The sequence below is a fragment of the Eulemur rufifrons genome, chromosome 11, assembly GCF_041146395.1.
Source record: "Eulemur rufifrons isolate Redbay chromosome 11, OSU_ERuf_1, whole genome shotgun sequence".
In the NCBI taxonomy this organism is placed as follows: Eukaryota; Metazoa; Chordata; class Mammalia; order Primates; family Lemuridae; genus Eulemur; species Eulemur rufifrons.
In genome coordinates this window covers 14,169,183-14,177,642 of record NC_090993.1, presented here as the reverse complement: position 1 = coordinate 14,177,642, position 8,460 = coordinate 14,169,183, and the positions used below count along the sequence as shown (strand labels likewise).

Genomic DNA, 8,460 nt, shown 5'->3' with positions numbered 1-8,460 from the left:
AGTTATATATTCCCATTGGGAAAAAATTCCAAAGAAAATTGAATTGGGAAAACGCACTGATGAAGTTGATGTAGAGCAGCACCCAGCCTTATACACTTCTTCATAGTGCTTATGTTATATAGCAGTGTTTCAAATACCGAATACATTCTTAACTGTGACAGTCCTGGATTTAGGAATTACCTGATTTGTACTTGGCACACAAGCAGTTTTTTGTATCTTGTTTTTTCCTTTTGTGTAATAAATAAAGGTAGGAAAATGATGCTTCCCTGATAGATGCTGCCATCATATGCCAAGACAGAGAAGGCCTGAATGTAGGTTGAAGTGCATGTAGATCAAAGTTTATTTGAATGAACGTTGTTGTTTCTTATCAGTTATTCAAGTTAGAAATCTCGATCAAAGATTTTGTTAAATGTGAGGTGTAGGATGTAAGTGGCATTGGTGTAACCAGTGGATACCACATTGGATGGGAGACAATAGAAATGCAGTTCTCGGTATTTGGGGTCCTGTAAGTATAGGAGCAATTTAAAGAATTCCAGAAGTAAATTTAATTCCTACTTCCAAAAGAAATATAAACATTATTACAACTTCTAAGTCAATTGAAAAGGCCAGCTTGATTTTTGTGTTACATGTTATATGTATTTGTAAATTTCTAGTGAAAATAATTATTATTGGACTAGGGCTAATAATAATTTTAGTGTAGTTAAGGAATATAAATCATTCATGGAAGTTAATATATGCTTTTCATATAACTTGTTTTTATCATTCTTTCATGTAATCACTAATAACGGAATTTGTGATATCATCTAATAAAGAAGTGACCTCAGATTATCTATTTTAATTACACTAAAATACAATGTTAAAAGTTTCAGCTCCAAATTTAATCATTTTTCTTTTTTATTCCTCCTTCCCATAGTAATCAAAGCAAAGAAGCTTTCACTGACTGGGCAAGATATGATGATTCACAGGATCACTTTTGTGAACTTGATGGTAATAAAATCAAACTATTATAATTAAATTATTTTAACTTCAACATTTTTTGTAAGACATTTAAATCAATGAATATAATCTGAGTTAATAGCTTTAATACTCGGTTTTGCTGAGCAGGTTTTATTCTTCATAATGGCATTTATTGAGAGCCTGTGTCCCAGGCCCTGTGTTAGGTGCCTTAAATACATGGTTTCTAATCTTTGCCAGCTACCTTAATAGGTGTGTATTATTTTCATATGTGAGAAAACTGAGTCTCTAAAAGACTAACTTGCCCAAGATTACACAAGACCTTCTATTGAAGCTACTTAGTTATAGGTCTGTGAACATATTATAAAAATGTTTACACTGGGATTTGCTGTAGGTCTTAACAAGTTCATGTGACGATGCCTTCCGATAACGGAGAGAACTGTTAATTCTAGTTCCCCCACAGCCGCCTTTCCAAGAGTCCCCTGGAATGGTACAAAGACTGGACACTTTCTGCCAGAGTAACTACAACTTCTCTTAACAGAAGATAATTGCAGTGACTCAGAATTTTTATCTATAGGATAATATTCCCAGAGATTGTGCTGAGTAGGCTGAAATCATTCATTTGGCCTCTTTTTACCTGGTATTGTATTTATGGTGGTGGAAAAAACAATTTGGGATTCAGGCATGCCTCGTTGGAAACAGACAGCAGTTCTTCTGAACTCTTCATGTATCTAGCGTGATCATACTGCTTTCTAAAGGTTTAAAAAATGATTCACAGGTAGAATTGTGCTATTAATCTAGACTATAATGGAATAAGTTACAGTGAGCTTCTACTATAATATGGTAAATTGAGAAGAATGTCAGAAGATGGAAGGTTATCATGGTTTATATGGTTTTAGCAAGGAAATTTTTAAGAAATTTAAGCAAGAATATATTACTGGACAATTAATGATATAGCCACCTTATGATATTTAGACTTGCCAAAGGTTTTATCAAAGCAAGCCATTGTATCTCTGCTTACTCCTTCATTTGCTCTTTGGTTTTCATTCCAGTTATATTTGAGTACTTAACACTCATAATCACTTCTTTCAAATTTCTCATACCTCTTCTTTTATTAAAGTAAAAAAAAATTCAAACTGCTTATTTAACAGTTTTTGAGATTAATAAATTATTTCTGTAATATTTTACTGTTATAGTAAATAGGTATTTAATAAAAAATATTCCTCAGTTGCAGAGATTGTTATAAATAAAATTATGTGCTATATAACTATAAATAGGGTTAACTATTTTTTAAAGCATTAGTTTCTTAAATTGTAAAAATGGGAGTGATGTCATATAAAAGTTTATATAAAATCATCCTTTAAGTTTTTAGAATTATATTTAAAATAATCAGTAATTTTTCTCTTTAATTCTTACACACATAAAACCATGGTACTTACTAATTGGATTACCACTACTCTTCTTAGTTCCACTGATTTATACCTGTAATATTTTTTTTATCACTGTCAGGGTAGCTGTAGAGTCATTGTTTAGTTATTCCTGTTATCTAAATTCAGTAGATTTAAAAAAAAAATCTAAAGAATATCCAGCCCAGTGCATTAGGGAATATATCTGTGTACCCCTGCTCCTTACTGTTTTGTTGTTGGTATGTTGTCTTTATTTGAATAAAAGATGATCCCTATAGACTAATTTAGCTGTTTGATATCCTTTAAGGTAAGCTGCCTTCCTCACCCTACCCTATTTTTTGTTACTGTCTTTATGCATGGCTTGCTTCTTCTTTTGGTGCATATTTCTGCTCAAATGTCATCACATCAGAGAAGCCTGCTCTCATCTTCCTGTATAAAATAGTAACCACTGTCACTGTCTGTCCCTTTGCACGGCAGGTTTCTACCCCACCCCGTCCCCTGCAGTCCTCCTTCAGCACTAACAGCTGCCTGACAGCAGTGTGTGGTGTATTAGTTTATTGGTTTGTTGTCTGTCTTCTCCAAGTATACTGTGAGCTACTTGAGGGCCAGGTAGTATCTTTTTGTATCCTTACTGTATCCCTAGTGCCTAAACAGTGCCTGGACAATGGTAGGTATTTAATTAATATTTGCTGAATGAAGTAGTTGGTTCATAATTAGCCTAAATAGTATGATAGATTTTTACTTTTATTTTTTTCCCCTTAAAACATGTTCATTAATAATTTAAAATGTTTAAAACAGCAATTTCTAAATTTGGCTGTGTATCAAAATTACTTGAGAGCTTTATAAACTGTAGATTCTCCTCAACTGTGTAAATCATGTTTTAACAGTATTAGTGGCAATTTGGGATAGGGTTAGTGATGGAGGGCTATATGTTAAATCCTGAGTCCATAATATTAATATACTTTTTATCTGTGACCATAAGCAAAAAGCATGCATACTAAGTTGGCCCATGTTACCATTATGTTTTAAGGGATGTACAGGGTGAGGAGGCAGGGAGGAATGTGTAGCATCCTGGAAAATGTGGTGTGACCTCATAACCCTAATATTAGGACTGTGAAAAGAAAATTTGGTTGGGAAAAATGGTATACTTGAGGAGGAAAATTAATTTAGTTCAACTTGATGAATTCCCAGAATTTAGATTCATTGGAGTCTAGCAATTTAGATTGGAGGAATTGAGGAATTTAGATCCAATGGGAATTGTTTGAATCCTTAGGTAATAGCATGGTCAAATGGACAGACAGCTTTGGAGCAGCTTCGTAGAGGGAGGAAGAAGAGAAACTTTTGGTGGGAGGAAATAGAAGGCGTCCAGAGAGAATTATCTGGATGAATGGTGCAGCTGTACAAATGGAAAGAAGTTACAAGTTAGGAACAAATTAAAATCAGTGTCACAAGTGACGGAGTAAGGATGGGCACCAGCACTAGTGTGTTTGCAGGGAACTCAACCTGAATGTGCTTTCTCCCACACATGTTGCTCACTCTGGATGTCTGGAAATCAGTGTAGATCAGCGCCTGACAAGCTCTTTCAGTAAATGGACAAATAGTAAATATTTTAGGCTTCGTGGACTATACAGTTTCTGTTGCAGCTACTCAACTCTGTCATTATAGTGTGAATGCAGTCAAATGAATATGACTGTGTTCCAAGAAAATTTTATTTACAAATACAGGCAGTGGGCCAGATTTGGTCCATGAGCTATAGTTTATAAACTATATAGGTTTGTATAGGTTAACAAAACCCACCCTTTTTGTGATTTGAAAAAGTATTAAAAGATTTTTAAAAAATAACTCTTGATTGAATTAAAGATATAAACGTTAAGGACACTGAAAATACGAGTTTTGCCTGAGAAAGTAGTCATAAAAACCAGCATCACTGAGCCAGGTGCGGTGGTGCACCTCTGTAGTTCCAGCTCCTTGGGAGGCTGAGGGAGACAGATTGCTTGAACGTAGAAGTTGGAATCCAGCTTGGGCAACATAGCAAGACCCCTGCCTCTTAAAACAAACAAAAAAAAAACCCCTGATATAATTGATTTTACTATGATAATTGTTAGTTCCCTTAATAAATATTTTAAATCATTATGCTTTAATATCTGAATTATTTTTTTCTTTATTAGTTATTTAGTTGGTTTTAGAGTCCAGTCTGCCTATTCATAGATGCCCCTACACATGTGCACACACAAATTATTTATAAATGTGTACGTACATATATATGCATCAGAAATATATATTTAATGTTTGTTTGGTTTATATAATTGAATCAATTTTGCAAATGAATTTATTCAAAAACAGCTCCAAGAAATCAAAAAAACAAATTAAATAATGAATTTTAACTTTTTACTGTATTTTTACTAAAAGCCATACTTTTAATGACTTCATACTTTGAATTTTTATTTTTAAATCAAAGTTTTAAAAATTATCGTTTTAGTCTTGAATCAATATGTGTTCTTGGACAGTTTTTGTTTACCCATCTGTAAATTGTTTTCTTTGCCTTATTTTGTATAGTGGAATATCTTTATAATTTTAGGGCTAGAAATAGAGCTGATATTCTTAAAGTCTGCAAAATCATGTTTCCATTTTCTGTAAGTTATATACAACCCATGTAATAATAGTAAGTTGTTAATTATCTTTGTACTCTTCCTACATCATGAAAGTACCAGGTAATTCTTGGAAAGCATGAATCAAGATGCCATTTTCCCCTTATTACTATGGATAACCCCAATCTATGATCATTGAATGTCCAGTGAATATTGTTCACGGACAGGAATACATACCATCAGGTAATGAAAGGAAGAGGGACATTTAATATCATATTTGGACCCTTGTTTTAAACCAGGTGCCTATGTACTATTGATTGAATCTCATGACAACAAAAGGTAGTAAGCAAATAAATTAAGGAATACATCTGTGCCAACATACAGAGCACCTGAGCTTATATGTAGTATGATCATACATTTGTGAATCACAGTCATTATAATTTTTCTTTTGTTATGAAAGCATGTCTTTCCCATTTCTACCTAGAATGTGCAGAACAATAATTAAGACCATTTTTCTTTATCTTTTGTATTCCTCAAAGATCTCTATTAAAATGTCAAAATAGTAGAGATCTAGTAAATACTCATTTGAGTTTCAACGTGCAAAACAGTTATTTAATTTTAAATATTTCAACAAGTTTTTGAAAGTTGTGCCAACTATATTAGTTTGAGAGTGGAAAAAAAAACACTTCAATATGTTAACATTGGTGAAAATAAGTAATATGTATTTTTTTAAACTAGAGCATTGTGTAGCTTTATGAATAATCAGATTTGAATCACAAAGTTATTGAGCCATTTACTTCATAAGTCCAAGTAAAGAGTAGCAAGGAAATCTCTATTTTTAATACAATATATATTAACAAAATGTTCTCAAGCATGTGGTTAGTTAGATATATGCTTAGAGAGGAAATTGCATAAAATATTAAAGCAGGTTATGATTCTATTTGGTCTTTTCAATGCCGGGTGGTTAAAAATTAAGAAATGGTTAGTGTCTTTAATAAGGTGAGGGATGTTACGTTACTTAAAAGAGCACTGAGTTTCCAATGGAAAGGGAATAGTTGTGTTTTTTTCTCTCTGAAGTAATTTTTCCAAGTTACTATAAATCCTGGGTCAAGTACATTTACAAGTATGCTAACCACTCTACATTTAAGTTGGAGATTACTTGAAAAAACATAGTATTTCTTTACCCTAGACCTATTTGCTTTGTAACACTAAATTTCAGATAAATGGTGAAATATGGATGGTTTTTATGAATTGTTTCTTGCTCAGATGAGAGATCTCCAGCTGCTCAATATGTAGACCTGTTGCTGAACCCGGAGCGCTACACTGGCTATAAAGGGGCCTCTGCGTGGAGAGTGTGGAACAGCATCTATGACGAAAACTGTTTCAAGTAACTGGAGGGGGTGGGCAGGAGGATACAGGGAAGGTGGAGGAAAGGAGTATTTTTGTTGGAAAAATAATTATATATAAAAGTCAAACCATTTTCTGTTTGGGTGTTGTGCTTTCTTTTCCAGGCCCCGATCTGTTTATCGTCCTTTAAATCCTCTGGCACCCAGCCGGGGTAGGTGCTTTACACTTACATTTTCATGCTCTTTAGATATTGTTTGTAAAATACCTGTGCAACTAAACTTTACACTGAAAAAATTTTCAACTATTTTATGTTTTTTCTTAATTTGATCAACAGAAGAATAAGATTCGTAGTCAAATCTCAAGGTTTCTATACATGTTTTATATGACTGCTGTCATTTATCAAGTACCTGCTATATGCCAAACTAGCAGCTTTTTTTTTTTCCCCATAAAGGGCTTTTTATTGGCCTTACAAAGTCAACCTGATTCCTCAAAGCAGTCTAGGAATATTTGAAAATAGGCCATTTCAGTCAAGCCTTGGTAAAATATCCAGCATCTTTAATTCTGTCCCGAGTTTCTCCCAGTGAGGTTGGGGAGACAACTGAGCTGCCAGGGGCTTGTGCCGACCAGCGTGTTGACCTCCCGTCACAACAGGGGTCTCCCTGGGTCTCTTCGGGCCTCTTCATGGTGGCCATTGTTAACACTTCCCAACTTCTGTGCTGTCCTGGCATCCTCCCTGTGGATCTTCAGTACCTGCAAGTCACAGGGCCACAGAGGCTGTGTGGCAGTCACCTGGGCCTCCCGGAGCAAAAGAGAAAGAGCAGTAGAGATGACTGAGCTTGGCAGGCTGGCAGGAGACACAAAGCCCCAGGTTGTGGGAGCCCCACCCTCCTGCTGCGGTGCCTAGTTGGACGGTTGCTAACCCAGTGCCCCTGATCGCCTAAACTAGAAGCTTTGTGTAAAATAAATTAGAACATGTGAGCAATCCATATATATCAGAGAGTTCCTGGGGACCTCTTAAGAATCTGATGCTCAGGCCCTGCCCATGTAATTAAGTCAGAATCCTTGGGATAAGAACCCAAGCACTGGTATGTTTTGAACTCTTTAGATGGTTTCAGTTTGCAGCCAAGTTGGAGAACCGATGGCTTACACCAGTGCTTCTCAAACTTCAGTGTGTATACAAATCACCTGGAAGACTTAGTAACATACAGGTTCTGATTCTGTAGGTCTTGGGGGAGGCCCAGGATTCTGACAAGCTCTGGGTGCCACCTAGGATGCTGACCCATGTGCCACACTCTGAGTAGAAAGAATGTGGAGAAGTTTCAGAAACTTGGGCTGCCTTCGGGAGTGCTCTGCAGGGCACTGGCCAGTAAAGGAGGCAGTTACCACGTGGGGCTACTGAGCACATGAATGTGGCTAATGGGAAACTGACTTTTAAATTTTATTTAATTTTAGTTCATTTAAATTTAAACCGAAGCAGTGTAAAAATATTATTACCACTAAACAGAACTTTATTGTTTTGGTAAGATTAACCCTTGCATCATGTGACATTATTGTTGTGTTTTAGGACGTGTACACATTTTACTTTTAATAATGAGGCTATTAGAAAAATTTTGCATTGCCTGTGTGGCTGGCATTATATTTCAATGGGACAGCATTGCTGCAGTCGGTTGGGCACATCCTCAGTCTAGTCTCAGCGAGGAACTGAACCCTGGGAATACTCTGTAATTGACCTACCATTCCAACGTTTTTTTAGACCAGGATTGATTGAAGAAATTGAATTTCCTGGTCTAAATTTGTATCTTTAGGCCTTCTGAGAACACAATAGACTTGGAAGGGTTGAACCATGGGCTGCTTTTACCTGCTCACTCTATTACAATGTGGCAAATCTTCTTCCCCAAACTCATTTTGAAACTGCCTGGAAAAGGGAATTGGATCATTAAAAAGACATGTGGCTTCTTATCCTTTGTCTCTTTTACTGCTTTTACCTCATAACTTTTCTATTTTCAACTTAAATGTTTTAATGACACAAAATTTTATGAAACTTGAAGCAATACAGAAGTTATATAAAGTCAAAAGGGAAAGCTCTCCCCCCACCCCCAATTTCTGTTCCATAGTACAGAGTTTGGAGGGCATTCTTCCAGAACTTTTCTATGGTCAGTTACTTT

The 8,460-nt window shown here is 35.4% G+C and overlaps 1 long non-coding RNA gene across 1 annotated transcript; it reads left to right on the top strand.

Annotated features, from left to right (window-relative positions):
• Positions 1-924: 924 nt before the first annotated feature.
• Positions 925-6,507, top strand: LOC138393506 (uncharacterized). Its single transcript, XR_011235190.1, has 3 exons — positions 925-987; positions 6,215-6,335; positions 6,460-6,507. It is a non-coding gene; the product is annotated as an uncharacterized lncRNA (long non-coding RNA).
• The last annotated feature ends 1,953 nt before the right edge of the window (positions 6,508-8,460 follow it).